Source organism: Lethenteron reissneri, unplaced genomic scaffold, assembly GCF_015708825.2.
Source record: "Lethenteron reissneri isolate LAM-NWPU_2019-01 unplaced genomic scaffold, ASM1570882v1 scaffold_112, whole genome shotgun sequence".
NCBI lineage: Eukaryota > Metazoa > Chordata > Hyperoartia > Petromyzontiformes > Petromyzontidae > Lethenteron > Lethenteron reissneri.
Window position 1 is genome coordinate 168,242 of NW_026890805.1, and position 18,108 is coordinate 186,349.

At 42.5% G+C, this 18,108-nt stretch overlaps 1 long non-coding RNA gene across 1 annotated transcript in view; it reads left to right on the forward strand.

Annotated features, from left to right (window-relative positions):
- LOC133361509 (uncharacterized) overlaps window positions 1–17,980 on the forward strand; it is a 32,412-nt gene extending 14,432 nt beyond the window's left edge. Inside the window, exon 3 of the long non-coding RNA XR_009757376.1 lies at window positions 17,797–17,980. This is a non-coding gene — a long non-coding RNA (uncharacterized LOC133361509). The remainder of the gene's footprint in view (window positions 1–17,796) is intronic.
- Window positions 17,981–18,108: the final 128 nt, after the last annotated feature.

The window sequence follows — 18,108 nt, forward strand, 5'->3', positions numbered from 1 at the left end:
AGCCTTTCGGCTCATCACCTTTTATAGGACTTGCCCCCAAGGGGGGGCCCGTGGGGGATGTACATGCGGACGTCGGTGCGAGCGCCACCCCTGTGTACGATCGTAACCCCGCCCTTTGTGTTTGTTGGCCATCCGTGGCCATGCACAATTACACCTCTACAGTAAGGCACTGCAAAAAACACAGACTATATAACTTGTAATAGGAAAAAGGGGGAAATGGGGAGAAGGGAAGTAGGGCAGGTAAGATCCGAGGCGAAGGAACAACAGCGCACGGGCGGTGCCGCAAACAACCGCTGACTGCAAGATCGCCGACAGGTAAAACTGCCACTTTTTGCTGACCAACCCCCCCCTATCAAAGAGCTTCTTTGTAAACAATATTTCTGGTCCTGCCTGCTGGTGCAAAGTAATGTAAATAGTTTTCACTGCCTACATGAGAGCATCCAACATAAAGTTGGCCATGAGAAAAGCACTGAGTTCCCAAATTCAGTCCCACCACTTTTAAAGATTGTCCTTGTGCCTTGTTAATGGACATGGCAAAGCTGAGCTGGATGGGGAATTGAAGCATCTTAAATTCAAAGACTGTGTCATTTGGGATTATAGGTATGCGAGGGATAAAGACGTCCTCACCTTTAGAATTGCCTGTAATGATTGTAGCTTTGATAACATTACAATGTAATTCTGTAACAATTAACCTTGTGCCATTGCATAGTCTAGGTGGGTCCAAGTTTCTCAATAGCAAGACAGGTGCCCCAATTTTTAGTAGCAAGTTGTGTGGTGGTACACCCGGGAGCTGCAGAGAATTCAAGAATTCAACTGGATAGTGAACAATTTGATCATGGTCCAACACTGTGTCAATATATTTGTAGGACTTGCTCTCTCCAGATAATTTCTGCAACAACATGGAATTTATTCTGTGAACGGCATCATTTTTGGAGCCAAAATGGCCCTCTCCTCTAGCCAGACAACATCTTGAAAGTGTTGTTGCATGTTTGGGTACACTTTTTCCTCCAGTTCCTCTTCCGAAGTGGAAAGGATGCCTTTAGACATGGTGATAAGTCCATCTGTGCCGTCAGCAAGAATTCTGCCATTTCCAATATCAAGGAGAGCTTCAGCAAAGTTTCCTGCCTCTTGGTCTCCATGGAGATATACACGCATGTTTGTAGTTAGTCTCAGTTTCATTACGTGCCTCCAGAGGAATGAAGACTTGATGCAGGCATTTAACTCATCAGCTTTGGTCCCTCGAAGTACCACAGGCAAGGTTTGTCGGAAGTCACCAGCCATAAGAAAAGTTACACCACCCATAATCCTGGAATTGTTGCGGAGGTCCTGCAAAGTTGTGTTGACAGCCTCAAATGCTCCCTTGTGGGACATGGTGCATTCATCCCACACTATTAATTCACAATTTACCAGGACTTGTGCAAGGGCAGTCCCCTTTGAAATATTGCAAACGGGGTTTTCTTGTCGGGATAGATCTAATGGAAGCTTGAATGTGGAATGGGCAGTTCTTCCTCCAATAAGCAGAGTCGATGCAATCCCTGATGATGCACAGCTAGAGCAATTTTCTGCCTCTGGCGAACCTTAGCCAGGAGCAGGTTGAGAACAAACGTCTTCCCAGTACCGCCAGGTGCATCAAGGAAAAACATGCCTCCATTTTTAGACTTAATGTCTTCCAAGATTTTCCTGTAGGCTTCTCTTTGTGCATCCATCAGCTTTGGTTCATTCTCCTCAATACATTTAAGAAGCTCTAAACCATCATAGGATATTTCACGTACGATCTCTTGGGCAAGGGCATGCAGGTTGTCCCTGGAGGGTGTTGGTAGTCCGAAAGCGTTGAGGTCTTTTCCACCAATGGAGCGAAGTTTGTCTTCAAGGAGGATGAGGGCCTGGTTAAAAATGACATCAGAAAAGGTCACCTCGAGGTTGGGATTTTCTTGTTGAGCTCTGTGGAGGATGTCCTCACTCATGCCCTCTTTGTATTTTTCCCAGAGTCCCCATGGGGTTAGATGGGCTGCAAACTTGAAGAATTATGCAGAAGAGCAATCTGAGTTGAGAAGGGGACTGACTAACAGAAGCTTCTGTCATAGCTTTATCAAGATGCTGATCATCCTCAAGAATTCCACGAAGATTGCAAGCTTCCCTGTATTTTTCACAAACAACTCCTTCCACTGTTTTGAGGTCTTGGAAAGATTTTGGCCCTTTCACAACATGGAGAAGCATTCGCAGAAAGTAGCACTCCTGATTGTTGGGATGAACTGTGTTAACTCTTCCCAAGGCATCAGATTCACCGTCACCAGCACGTCGCTTCCATTTCTTTTGAGCAGTCCACGTATAGTAGGAGGGAACTTTATGGTAGAGCAGGTTGGCAGCAAATGGGTCACTTTGGCACAAAACAAAAAACGCCATCAGGGTTGTATCTTGTGGAGCCAGGGCCTGTTCTTGGGCATTTCCTTCGGTGAAGTAGATGCGTTGACCATTTTCGAGGTGAACTGCCAAATGGACCACTGTGGGGGAACGCTCATGGATGGGGAAGCCAAGAATTCTCCAAATGGCCTCATTGGTGCTGATGTATCTTCCTTTGACAAAAAGCTGAACTTCATCCACAGTTTGCCCCTCTTTTTGTAAGGCAAATACGGCCATGTCAGACCCTTTGTTGATGTATTTGCAAACATATTTGATGGCTTTCACAGAATTGCAGAATTCCACATTAATGTGGGCCTCAAATATCTTTCAAAGAAGAGGGCAGTAGGGAACGATCCACTGGTTGTCAACCTTCATTTCAGAGTTAGTGCCAGGTCTGAGCTTTGTTTCAAATCCACCATCTTCTATATTTCTGCGATGATATAGAGGATAGCCATCATGCCCTGCCTGAGTTTCTTTCAAAAAGTTTCTTGGATACTTCTTGGTACACTTGCGGTCTTGCATACATGGCGATTTTGGATTGAACTCCCCACATGGGCCATGGACCATTTGCTTGCAGACCACATCAAATAGGGCAGGGTCTTGATTCGGGTCGGGTAGCTCAGCACAGATGATTGAGTCAATGTCATTTGCATGAATTTTTTCCCTCATCCATAGCAATATGTGAGCATGAGGAAGACCACGTTTTTGCCACTCAATTGTGTGCAAGTTACATCTTGTCTTCCCAAAGACGCCACCTTCCTTTGTAGTAATGAGCCTCATGAGTTCATCTACTTTGAGTTTAAACACCCTTGCAATGATGTCATGTCTCTCTGTTGGCTTTTGGTTTTGATAAAGCTCAACCTGGATCTCCTTCCATTTTGGATTGCAAGTGAAGGTGATAAAGAGATCGGGCCTGCCAAATTGCCTGATATAGGTCATGGCATCTCGAGTCCTCTCGTGCATGTATCTTGGGCCACCTATGAAGGATGAAGGCAAGATAACTAATCTCCCCACATTCTGAACGTTTGCATCTCCGTCGGCATTGATAGCGTCCCTGAGATGAACATACTGTTCTACACGCAGGCGTTTTTGATTGAGTTGAATGTAAAGAAGGCGCTCACTCTCAATTTTGGCATACTCGTCAACAACATACTGGTGAAAGAGGTTGGCGCACCTCAATATGTGATTTCCGCCTTCCCTGTCCATGATCATGAAGGAATAGAAGTCCTTAGAGGAGACAGTTTTTCGAGGATGACTTTGTCCAGTTGCTTTTATAATTTGAGGAATCTGGATGTGGTACCCATCTTGCCCTTGCCACAGTATAATGGGGTATTGTAGGGCATCATATGCTCTGTTTGTCTCAGGAATTCGTTTGATGGTGTTGTCTTGGTATCGAAGCACAATGTCTCTCTTACCATGTTCTTCACCCACCATGAGAACAGCAACCTCACCACAAGTTGGGGCATTGAACCTCCGTGCATGCTCCCCGCTTGGGACCTTGGATGCACTGATTACAACCTGATAATCATTGGAGGTGACTTGTTGTGCTGCATGTTTGAAACTCGTAACCAATAAATTGTGTTGGTTGAGCATCCCTTGGAGGGAGAGGACAATTTCTAGTCTGGCACCAGGAACATTGCTGCATCGCTGGTTGCCTTGCTGACCTTCATCTCCCATGAAGTATATCTGAAGAAACTTTGGCTCTTCGCCAGTCAGTGGCTGAATGGATCCAATTCGATGATAGACTTGGCCTTGAACTTTGAATGTGGGCATAAATCCTGGCTCCACTATCTCTTTAGTCGCACCAAAAGAAGTCATTTGAAAGCAGGAATTGTACTTCCTGATGTTGGTCAGAAAGTGTTTAGACTCCGGGGTATGACCAGATACCAAAGATTTGAGTGGCTCGGGGGGGCGTCTGCACAAGGCAAAGTTTGACTTTTCCATCACTGCAGCACATTCCCTTGGATTCTCCTTTCCACTTTTTGGCACCACATTCTGCGCAAGTAATTGACATACAGCCTAATATCACCATGGATTGATAATCGATCTCTGGTTTGTAAATAAAAGCTGCTCTGTTCCAGTCCGGGTTATTTCTTCTTGTTCTCAATGCAGCCGCATCACGGACTTGCCTTTGGCGCACTATTTTATGATGTTGTGGTTCCTCAACCCGTGCCGCTGCAGTGACTGTGCGGTCCCTGGCTTGTCGAGATGCACGATGTTCAGGGTTTTCTTCAACCCGTGCCGCTGCAGTGACTGTGCGGTCCCTGACTTGTCGAAATGCACGATGTTCTGGGTGTTCTTCAACCCATGTCGCTGCAGTGACTGTGCGGTCCCTGACTTGTCGAGATGCACGATGCTCAGGGTTTTCTTCAACCCGTGCCGCTGCAGTGACTGTGCGGTCCCTGACTTGTCGAGATGCACGATGCTCAGGGTTTTCTTCAACCCGTGCCGCTGCAGTGACTGTGCGGTCCCTGACTTGTCGAGATGCACGATGCTCAGGGTGTTCTTTAGTCCGTGCTGCTGCAGTCCATGTGCGGTTTCTGGCTTGTCGAGATGTACCCTGTTCATGATTGACTTCAGCTTGGGTTGCTGCAGTGGCTGTGCAGTCAGTCGTTTGTTTTAGTGCACGCTGGTCTTCAGTTTCCTCAGCCTGTGCTACTGAGACACCTTCGTTGTTTGTTTGAGAAAGTTGCTGCTCCTGCGTTGTTTGTTTTGCGTGGTACAGCGCCACTCTCTTCGGGTGTTTTTTTTCTTGGAGAGGCTTGATTTTTTTTCTTTTTGGCATTTTTGCCGCGAAGAAAAACCTCACTCCCGTCACCACTCAGCAAGCTTGTTAGCGTAATAGGCCTGGCCTATCTCTCTCCTCCTGTGATCTTTATTTCCAAGTTTTCTTTAGAGAAGCATTCATGTATCTGTAATTATGAGATGCACACCAACGAAATTTTATAAAGCATAAAAATGTGACTCCTATCATTTTACCAACATAACAATATAATAACCTCAGGACTATATCTAAAAGAATATTATGAACTTATCAAACTATAAGTTGATAATAAATGAAGTAGAATCATGAGGGTTTTTCCGGCAGGTTGTTTTTCAACTTTGCCAAGAAATAATTTCAAACGAAATAAATAATGAAAAGGAAAAAAAGTATCATACCTGAAAATATGAGCAGATGCACAGCAATCAAAGCCAATTCACATCACCGCACTGCTCAACCACTGTATGGGATAGATTGCAAATATTCTAGAACCATGACGAAAATATGTAATGTCTTAAATGATAAAAATCGTGTTTCAAGATCAAACTCTTAACTCTGAATATATTTGCCATCATAAAAATTCATCAGAAAAATAACATTGCTTAATCCCTCTCAGTTAATATAAACATTGCAATAACATAAATTTTAAAAGGTAGTAGTTATCTATGTTTCAAAGGTGCTGTAAATCTGTGTGTTGCCTGTAATGTCCACCCGAATTCTCAATAATGTTAAGACCTGCTGATCAGATGCAATACACAGTCTACATATCACATCTAAAAGATGTAAAATAAAATAAACATCTCAAAAATGTAACATTTAGCAAAACTATCTTCTAGAAACATGTAGAGTATTTTCAAAACAATCTATAAAAGTCAAGCACTGATAACAAAGCACAAATGAAGTAATATATGAACGCAAAATATGAGCCTACAATATTGTAAAAATAACATATTTAGCAATGAATGATAAACTTTTTTTTATATCTGAATGAAAACAAACTCTTCCACAAATAATAATGTAATTGTGCTTTCTCCATCAGCTCAATGTTGAAATTAAAGCTGCAGGATGGCCATTTAGTAATGGTTAATTTCGCAAAAACATTATAACGAAATAAAGCACTAAATGTAATCAAATATCATGAAAAAAACGTCCTATTTCGAATCACTATAACATATAAATCACCCTCACAGTACTATATAAAAAATATAAACCTGACCCATGCAAACCCAACAAGTTAAATGCAATTGTTAATAATAAAAAAAGAATGTAAAACATTTTAACCACCATTTTGTTTTATAAATTTGTCGCGAGCAAAAGGATGAAATAAAAAAATAAAACTCATAAATAAAAACGTTTCTTACCTGTAAATGTGTAGATGGACAGCAATCAAACGGAATGAACATCACCTAATGGCTCAATTCCTGTATGGACAGGATTGATTGGAAGTGTTAATATTAGATATTAATCAAATTAGAAAAAGTGTATAAATATCAAACTCTTAAATGTGAATATATTTACTATCATGAAACATAGTTTAATCCCTAGCAGTGAATATAAAAGAACAGATAAACTATTTAGAAAATGTAATCATTTACGTGTTTTTAGGGAGCTGTAAATCTGTCTCACCTATACAGTGTCCAGCGGAATGTCAAAAATTATAACACTTAGGCATCATAATGCACATTAAACGTATAACATCGGAAAGATTTAACATTTAAAAAAATATCCGAAAAATGAAACATTTAACCAAACTATGTGATAGAAATATATAGAGTATTTAATACTAAATGCTCGTCAGCCACTGTGATAATACAGTATAAATAAAATATTGAAATATTGCAAGATATTCTAATCAAATTATGGTAATATACCATCAATTAGGCAAATAACAAAAATGACCATGAAGATATTAAGCAACCATTCTTTCTTATATGTAAATGCAATGCAAACAATGTCTACAAAAAAAACTCAAAATTATCAAAAAACTAATTTATAGTCCCTGGTGAAGGCGAAATATAGTTATTTTAAAAGAGAAGTAGTTAAATATCACATTTATAAGTGTGAATAAACACTGTATAATCTTGATGTGAAGCTTTCGTGACTGCAGGAATCCATACTTTTTGATTCTTTCTGTAAAGTCACGTATTTAGAACTAAAATAATTAGTAAAAAAAAAGAGTATAAATACTGTATAAAAAAAAATTTTAGTCCATGATGGCGATGTTTACTACAAATCGACGCCACCGCGGCGACGCTCACCTCGCTCACGCCCGCTTGGACGATTTTCACCTGGCACCAGGCGCGCGTCCTCCAGGCAGCTCCTCTGCAAGAAAGGCGGCACACAGAGCACGCGCCCATCGCGTCGGGACGTCATTATCACGCACGCACACCGCGCTGCTGCATGCGTGGTGTGTATATAGAGCAGGTAGTGTAGCGGTTAGCGCGCTGCGCAACGAACCCGGCTACCCGGGTTCGATTCCCACTCACGGCAGACACTGGTGACGAATATTGGAACCGGCCCTGGGCCTCCCCTAGGTCGATTCAGCCTCAAATGGGGTAGCTGGTGCGGTGTGTTGGTCGTGAGCAGGAATGGAACTGGGGTCGACAGGTTCGTGGTGCAGTGCCGTTACGGGTACACTGCCAACACACGCACACGGACTGACACACATACATGGACGTACACACCTAAAAAAAAATCTTAAAACAAACCTAATTTAGTTTTTGTGACACGGACAGTGATAAAAATTTTAATCGTAAATATAAATTTTTTTTTACCAAAAAGTAAACATTTGTTAGTCCCTGGGTAGTAAGTGTTACTTTCTATGCGCTGACATCTCAAAAGTTAAAAAAGGGCTAAAATTCCCCTCAAACTTAGTTTTTGTGACATGGACAGTGATCAAAATTTTATTCGTAAATATTTAAAAAAAAATTTCCAAAAAGTACACATTTGTTAGTCCCTGGGTAGTGTTACTTTCTATGCGCTGACATTTAAAAAGTTATAAATGGGCGAAAATTCTCCTCAAACTTAGTTTTTGTGACACAAACAGTGATAAAATTTTAATCGTAAATATTTACAATTTATTTACCAAAAAGTACACATTTGTTAGTCCCTGGGTATTAAGCGTTACACACACACTTGGACTTACACACCTAAAAAAATGCTTAAAACTGAATGTATTGTACTTGTTTCTATTTACGTGACATTACCGAAAGAGGCAAATATAAAATGAAAGCCACCTGTTTTAAATAATAAATTAAGTACGATAATACATTGTCCGCCATTTTGATTTTTAAATTTACCGCGAGCGAAAGTGTGAAATAAAAAGTTACTCATATTAATAAACTTATGTTACCTGTAACTGTCCAAATTCACACAAATAAACCCGAATCAACAAATCTCACTGACCAACCCTCGCAAGGAGGAGGGAAGTGTGAATAAACTGGAGCGAAAAAGAAAGAGATTTATTTATAATTTATTAAAAAAAAAAACTCTTAAAAGATCAAATTTTGTATCGATAATAAACACTGCAACAGAAAAGTGATTAGTGTTTTAGTCCCTGGGTAGTCAGGGTTAATGTATACATGCTTATGCCTCAAAAGTACCAAAAATACTATAATTCCCCTCAAACGTAGCTTTTGTGACAAGGAGAGTGATATTTAGAAATACTGTATAGCTATTTTCAATGATAAAACGCGGTGTGCATTTGTGTCATTCCTTCACGTAAAGTCCTGGTCACAAAAACAAAGTTTGTGGGGAATTATAGCCTTTTTTTAACTTTTGAGGCATAAGCACATAAAAGGTAACATTTATTACCCAGGGGAAAAAATCGTGTTACATCGTGTACGATCATCAAACATTGCTCAACCTCTATCATCTTCTTACCTAATAATTCAGAGTAAGAAAAAGTAGTACTGTAAACAGTAATATCTAGCTATGTTTAACTGTTGTGTATATACCCCCTTTTTATTTTTTTAATATTACTTTTTTAAAGAATTATTCTGCCAACATATATAATATCGTTTTTTTAATAGACACGGGGCAACGTGGAACGAACACGCCCCCACACTTCCACAGATGCGCGCATACCTCACCTCAAAGGGCTAGAGGGCATGAAAGAGGGCAATAAAGATCATAAAAACTCCCCTAATTTCACACAAGAGGAACAAGGGAGGGGGGAATGGCAGGCGGAGGGTCAGGATGACATCCTTTCGTTAAAAAGCCTTATAAAAAAAAGACCCTTTGATAAATACAAAACCAGGCCACGAAATATATAATTATATTCTTAACAAAGGAAACAACATTGACGACAAAAAGCACAGACGGGTTTTTGAACCATGTTAGATACACAAAGTTACCAACTTAGCCATGAAGATTAAGCAAACAGTATCTATCCTCACTCCAATTGGAAACCAGACTACAGTCTGCACCAGAATCGCGACCCATCATTGTTAATTAAATACTGACAGTATTTACCTTTAAAGAATTTCTACACGGCCGGGCCGAAGCATCAAAGAATAATTATGGCATCTATTTCGCTCCAAAACTAAATTCTTAGCCGGGATATCAGATTAAATAATCACAAGAAGTCAAATAATAAGTACGGAATTAAAGTGGATCTCCTAGAGGAGCTAAGGGCGGAGAAGTCTCTCAAAATTAACCAAACACAACACCCCATGGGAAGCGAGCAACACGGCCGTCTTTGTCTTTCCGAGAGGATCTCCACACGCAGGCACAAAGCCAACGACTCGTGAAAGGAAATTAATAAATAAAACACGTGCAGGGCGTTCCAACACGGACAGCAGGATTTGCACACGCGAGCAAATAACATTTCCAGGGGAGATCGGGTCACAATGAAACATCGTGAACACGGTTTCCGCATAACTTGGGCATAATGGAACTAAGCGCATTTCAACTTCCAAACCAAAACAACTTAAGCTGTGTGAGACAAAAGATAACGCCCAGAGCAAGGGAGGGAATAATTAAGCTCGCTTAACGCGTAGGTTTTCACGACAAATATTATTCAGAAACAAAAACATGGATTAGAATATTTTTTTTATAACTCGATGCGATACGAATCGTCGGTCTGGTTAATGGATGACTTAGGTGGCGCCGTCGCGAGGCCCCCACCCCTCCTTCCAGAATAATTACACAGCTGTGTCTTCAAAGCTAATAAACGAACGGACGAACACGCCCACAACGCACACGAACAAAGAGAAAAGTTATATGACACAGCCTTTGAACAAACTCGGGAACACTAGTGGATTTTCCCGATATAAGCAAAGGCAAAATTCATTCAAAGCATCTCGGCTTCGGGGCTTCGGCTCCACCACCATCTCGTCTCCGGGGCTTCAGCCCACCACAGATCGTCAGGGGCTCTGGGCCCCATCTCGTCTCCGGGGCGTCGGCTCCACCTCCTCTCGTCACCACCAACGAAGAAGTTTTTCGTCATCCAGAATGACGAGGTTCGCGGGGTAGCGACGTGCAGCAACAAGCCGAGGTCTTCACCACCTGAGAAGAATCGCAACCCTGAGTCGCCGAGCTGCGAGTGAAGCCAACAAAGACACCAACGTCCACCCTGCCACGAACGAAACATCGCTCCTCGTCAGAGTGACGACCAGCGATCAACCCGCAGGAAAGGCGGAGATCGCCAAGCGAGCAAAGCAGAGAGCGCAAAGCAGTGGAGAAAGCCTGATTGAACGGCTGTGAGGAGGACAGCTGTTGTATATGTTGGATTATGAAATTTTGATAAAAATAATAAAAATTAATAATTTTCCGAAAAATGTGCAAATCGCATTAATTATGTTAATGTGTGCATTAATATGCATTAATTTATGCATATTAATGCACACATTAATTATGTTAATGTGTGCATTAATATGCATAAATTATGATAATGTATGTTATTATATGCATAAATTATGATAACCACAGAGATAATCGTAGTAAGTTATGCGGATGCTTGCGATTATGTTAATGTGTGCAGTTATGATAATTTGCTTAGTTTCGTTTATCCAGAGTTATATCAATCAGGATAACACGATTATCATAGATTCATTTACCGATTATCCTAGTGTGTGTTATAATATTTTAGGTCTCCATTTTCATATCTCATCGCAGGTAACAGCTCTTATGAATAAGACAGTTTTGCATGGACTTGGAAGGAACACTCGATATGCTTCTGTGATAACAATTTTATTCTAACAAGCATGTGACATTCTATCATGCAGGTCAAACATGCGTCAATAATTCATGAGCAAGATTATGCAATCACAATCGGCGACTGGCCGAGTTTGAAAACAAGCATGACACATTTCGTATGGCGGTAATATAGCACTTATTATACCCAAGAGGCGAAAGTATATGTCAATAGATTCATTGGCAAGTATAAAATCCTCTTAACGGAATGTTTGATACAATGGTGGGTGAGGCGTGTGTGTGGGAGAGCGAATTTGGCTCTATTTTAATTAATTCTTCGGCGAGACCCTGACAAAGAAACCGGTTTGACAAGATGTTCTCTGTGCTTCCGTGAGCCTGTGCGTGTGGAAACAATACGACCCTGTTAGGAGATTCCTCTGTCCGTGCGAGTTGCAGCCGAGACTTTCTCCGCTGCGAGGTGACCGGCGGCGCTCGGTGGCGCTCGGTGGCGCTCGGTGGCGCTCGTTGTCGCTCGTTGTCGCTCGGTGGCGCTCGGTGGCGCTCGGTGGCGCTCGGTGGCGCTCGTTCGGAAGACTTTGACTCTCTGCTTTGCTCGCTTGGCGATCTCCGCCTTTCCTGCGGGTTGTTCGCTGGTCGTCACTCTGACGAGGAGCGATGCTTCGTTCGTGGCAGGGTGGACGTTGGCGTCTTTGTTGGCTTCACTCGCAGCTCGGCGACACAGGGTAGCGATTCTTCTCAGGTGGTGCAGACCTCGGCTTGTAGCTGCGCGTCGCTACCCCGCGAACCTCGTCATTCTGGATGACGAAAACTTCTTCGTTGTCGGCGTTGAGATGAGATGGGGCCCAGGGCCTCTGACGAGATGTGGTGGGGGCCGAAGCCCTTGACGATCTGTGTTGAATGGATTTCCTTCGACTTATATGGGAAAATTCCACTCAGTTTCCCGAGTTGTTCAAGGTCTGTCATAAAACATTCCTGTGGGTGTGAACCATCTGCATCCGTGTGTGTGTCGTGTGCGTGTCCGTCCGTGTGTTTATTAGCTTTGAAGACACAGCTGTGTGTCGTTCTGGAAGAAAGGGGTGGGGGGGCTTCGTGACGGCGCCACCTAAGTTATCCATTAACCAGACCGATGATTCGCGTTCGCATTGAGTTATATATAAAAAAGGTATTCGAATCCATGTTTTTGTTACTGAATAATATTTGTCGCGAAAACCTACGCGTTAAGCGAGCTTAATTATTCCCTCCCTTGCTCGGGGATCATATCTTTTGTCTCACACAGCTTAAGTTGTTTTGGTTTGGAAGTTGAAATGCGACTTATTTCCATTATGCCCAAGTTATGCCGAAACCGTGTTCACGATGTTTCATCGTGACCCGATCTCTCATGGAAATGTTATTTGCTTGCGTGGGCAATTTTTGCTGTCCGTGTTGCGGGGAGACAAAGACGGTTGTTTCCACGGTGGAAGCACCCGGCGCATGCGCTTATTTATTTATTTATTCGAAGGCGTGTGTTAATTTCCTTTGAGCCATTGCCCCAACCTTTATGGGTGTCATTTCCTGGCTTTGTGCCTGCGTGTGGAGATCCTCTCGGAAAGACAAAGACGGCCGTGTTGCTCGCTTCCCATGGGGTGTTGTGTTTGGTTAATTTTGAGAGCCTTCTCCACCCTTGATTCCTCTTCTACTTTAATTCCGTACTTATTATTTGACTTCTTGTGATTATTTAATCTGATATCCCGGCTAGGGATCTTTGTTTTGGAGCGAAATAGATGCCATAATTATTTTTTGATGCTTCGGCCCGGCCGTGTAGAAATTCTTTAAAGGTAAATAATGTCAGTATTTAATTAACAATGATGGGTCGCGATTCTGGTGCAGACTGTAGTCTGATTTCCAATTGGAGTGAGGATAGATACTGTTTGCTTAATTTTCATGGCTAAGTTGGTAACTTTGTGTATCTAACATGGTTCAAAGACCCGTCTGTGCTTTTTGTCGTCAATGCTGTTTCTTTGTTAAGAATATATTTTCTCTTCCTCCGTGGTGCCTGGTTTGTAACGAAAGGGTGTCATTCTAACCCCCCCCCCCCCCCCCCGCCTGCAATTCTCCCCTCTCTTGTTCCTCTTGTGTGAAATTCGGGAGTTTTTATGACCTTGATTGCCCTCTTTCATGCCCTCTTTCCTTTGAAATGAGGTATGCGCGCATCTGTGGAAGTGTGGGGGCGTGTTCGTTCCACGTTGCCCCGTGTCTATTAAAAAAACTATATTATATATGTTGGCAGAATAATTCTTAAAAATAAAAATAATATTCAAAAAAATTAAAAGGGGGCATATACACAACACAGCGCCATCGCATGCGCCGTGTGTTTGAGGCGCACACCGACCAACGGCCAGTGAGAACAGACTATACGTCCAGAGCGACGGCGAGCATCGTGCCGACTCAACAATCGTCCAGCAGTGGAGAAGCCGGGGGCTGCCACCAAGAGAGAGCAAGAGCTATCGAATGCGCAGTGTGTTTGATGCACACCAACACCCAGTGAGCACCACAAGACGTCCAGCAGCGAGGACGGAATCATCGCGCAACACGACGGCGAGCGTCGTGCAAAATCAATCGAGCAGTGGAGAAAGAGAGTCAAAACCTTCAGAACGAGCACCGCCAAGCGCCGCTGCTCACCTCGCAGCGCAGAAAGTCTCGGCTACAACTCGCACGGACAGAGGAATCTCCTAATCGGTCGTATCGCTCTCCACACACAGACTCAAGGAAGCGCACAGAGAATATCTTGTCAAACCGGTTTCTTTGTCAGAGTCTCGCCGAAGAATTAATTAAAACAGAGCCAGATTCGCTCTCACACCACCACACACGCCCTCACCCACCATTATATCAAACATTCCGTTAAAAGGATTTTATACTTGCCGATGAATCTATTGACATAGACTTTCGCCTCTGGGATACAATAAGTGCTTTTATTACCGCCATATGAAGTGTGTCATGCTGGTTTTTAAACTCGGCCAGTCGCCGATTGTGATCGATACATGGGGGAACTAATGAGATGCCTGGTGGAAAGGTAGAGGTTACGATTGTTAGGAGGGTTTTTAGTCATTCAATTTCGTAATTGCATAATCTCGCAAATGCATAAGTTTTGTCATCCATTTTCGTTAATTGCATAATCTTGCTCATGAATTATTGACGCATGTTTGACCTGCATGATAGAATGTCACATGCTTGTTAGAATAAAATTGTTATCACAGAAGCATATCGAGTGTTCCTTCCAAGTCCATGCAAAACTGTCTTATTCTTGAGAACTGTAGCCTGTGATGAGATATGAAACTGGAGACCTAAAATATCATAAAACACACTAGGATAATCGGTAAATGTTTAATCAATGATAATCGTGTTATCCTGATTGATATAACTCTGGATAAACGAAACTAAGCCTAATTATCATAACTGCACACATTAACATAGTCGCAAGCTTCCGCATAAATTACTACGATTATCTCCGTGATTATCATAATTTATGCATATAATTACACACATCATAATGTATGCATATTAAGACACACATTAACATAATTAATGCGATTTGCGCATTTTTTGGAAAATTATTAATTTTTATTATTTTCATCAAAATTTCATAATCAAACATATACAACATAACGGAGCTGTTAATAAGCGCGACTCACCTTGTAAGCTTGTCCACGGAATGAAAATCCCCCTCCCCTTCCACCGACGGCGCGTGTGTGCGTTGCCAGGGGCAATCCCCGGTCAGCGTTTCGCGCATGCGCAAATGTCGCGCGCGGAGCGGCAGGGGAAAATAAATAATGTTTAATATCATTTAATCGATAATTAAACCACTTTAAAGGTGACGGATGAAAAACGGACCTGCCTATTCCCACCGCGGGGCAAGGGACGTACCTCTCGGGCAACGCTGGGTATATCGAATTTATACCACAAAGTCGTCGCCTGAGACGCGTGGGGTGTTGAGGCCTAGTACCGTGCAGAGCCTCCGGCCTCGCCTAGATTGCCCACCCGGCCGAGGCTGGGTGCTGTGGCCGTCACCCCACCCCCCCCCCCCGCGCTACAATAATACTGGCTAATCGCTATTATTTTATTATCTACCGACCCTATGATAGTAATTGCACACATTGGGGTGGGGGGGGGGAGTGAAGAGGACGTGAAACTTTGATGAATTTACCTCAGCGTCGCGTGTTAATGCGTGCGCATATTTTTTACGGGAATTAAAAATGGCGTCCACCTCGAAGCGGCGTTGCTAACCGTTGCCAGGGGTCAACCGCCTGTTGCCAGGGGCAACCGCCTTCACTCATGCGCAACGGCGTGCTTCGTTACGTGCTGGTCGGCAATAATAAATAAATAAATAAAGAGAAATCGCACTAAATCGATAATCGGTCAGATTTAAAGTTTAGAGATGAAAAATCGGAAATGCCTAAGTTTACCGCAGGGTCGGGGGCGTGCCCACCTGCAAAATTTTATCTCGGCGAACCCCACGGTCCGAGAGCTACATCCCCCGCAAGGGAGCGTACGCAGACGGACAGACAGACGGACAGACAGACAAAAAGTGACGTTTATAGGTAAGATACTCATCTTGGAATGTTTTGTATACGGTTTCTCGACGTTTATTTCAGTAATTTAGTTTATTGGGAATACAGTACAGTACTTATTTAAATTGTGATGTATATTTTATATGCCGTTTACCTAACTCCATTATTTAGGTAAGGATTAAATATTTAATATCGGCATTTTAGCTTTCGCACGGCACTTTCCAAGAATGTAACCTCCGCGCTATTCAAGGGGCTGCTGTAAATTCTATCCATCAGCTATAGCACAGGAGTACGGATTTTCAGCAGAAACTAGATCTCTGCTTTCTTGGTGTAATTACGGCCTATAGTACCATAAAGAGGCTTGGGGTTTTGGATTGTTTTTTGTTTTAGATATCTCTGCCTCTGCTCACATTCGTTGAGGATTTTTATGATTTTAGGCAGGCCCGTCTAAAGCTGTGTGACCTGGAGTCGGATCCCTTTCCTGTTCAACATGGCTTGTGGCCGAAATTCCCTCTGGCCCCATGCATTACATTACGTAGCATTTTCAAATAATTATGTGTTTTGAGAAGCTCACAATGGCCCTATAAAAATTGCATTTCATACAGTAACAATGATATGCTAATCGATGCCTGGCTGAAGTCAAGGGATTGTCCCCTGCTGGTCAACTTTGTTACGCATGTTGATGATCTGGTCATGGCTACTCAATGATATTGAGTTGGAGAATCTTGTTCTGTACCTGGAGAATTCCATAACGAAATGGGGCCTTGCATATGTTCTACAAACATATCACCTCCCTGGGAAAATCTTGACCAAAAGCTTTCGTAACTGCAGGAATTCATATTCTTTGGGTCTTTCGGTTAAGTGATGTGACTTTACCGAAAGACTCAAAGAACACCTCCCTGGGAATTTAATGTCATACAACACTGCACCTGCTCAGCTCTCCATGAATAATCAGGTAGTTCTACACGTGGTGGAGGAGCTCCTATACCTGGTTAATGTGTTCATGACCAGCTCTGGTTTGGCATCCAAAGTCTCACTTTAAAATTAGTCTAGCAGCATTCTTTCATTAGGCTCTGTAACACTATGTGGAAGCTGCCTGGACTTTTTTACATACAAAGCTGTGAGTGTCCATCGCCAAGGTCTCGTCCATTGCAAAGGTCTAGTCCATTGCAAAGGTCTCGTCAAAAAAACAGGCAATAGTCTACATTATAGACTGCCAGTACGCTCACCGAAGTCGGTTTTTTTCTTCTATTCACTTTATTTGTATTATTATTTTCTATCTACGTGACTTTACCGAAATAACCAAAGAATATGAATTCCCGCTATCACAAAAGTTTTAAGTCAAGATTTTCCCATGGAGGTGATCTTTTTGTAGAACATATGCAAGGCCCCATTTCGTCATGGAATTCAAAAGGTACAGAACAAGATTTTATAAGAATGGAAACAGTCAGGAAATTAACACTGCACATATGCAGCTGAAGTTAGATCTGTTCATCCTTGCATTCAAGCTCATCTGAGCCTGGCTTCACCCCTCTAAGTTGCAAATGAACATTAATTTATACATTTCTGCATAATACAAATAATATTCTTTTCAACAGCCTTTGCTATGTTAGCTAATTTTTCTTAAATAAATATTCCTGTCGTAGCTAGACAACCGAAATTGTGTGCTTGGAGTTTTTGGTAAGCATTCATTTTGAAGACACGAGGGTGTCCATGCATATTTATGACCATTGGCCCTCTCATTGTGTGCCTTAACAGCCCGCGTGATGAATTGGGGAATTATTTTCACTATATCATGAAAATATGAATAAGTATAGATGTGTATGTCATGTGTGACTGTGTATATGCATTCCTCTGTGCCTTGATATTGACGTAGATGGTGTGGATATGTTTTTCTGTCTGCAGCTGACGCTTCCTCTGACTCTTCCTTTGCAGAATTGGTTTGATGGAGCAAAGGGACTCGGCGCAGCTCGGTACATGAAGGAAACAATGCGACCAGTATGCAGACAGCACGGATCGTACTGGAAGTTTGACACAGCACCAGAGAACTCACACAGGAGAGAAACCATTCAAGTGCACTGTGTGTAACAAGGCATATGCACGGTCATCAACTCTTCAGATCCACCAGAGAACACACACGGAAGAGAAACTTTTCAAGTGCAGTTTGTGTGTAAAGGTATTTTCAGGTTCATCTCTGAAACGACACCAGAAAACACACAGGGGAGAGAAACCCTTCAGGTGCCTTTT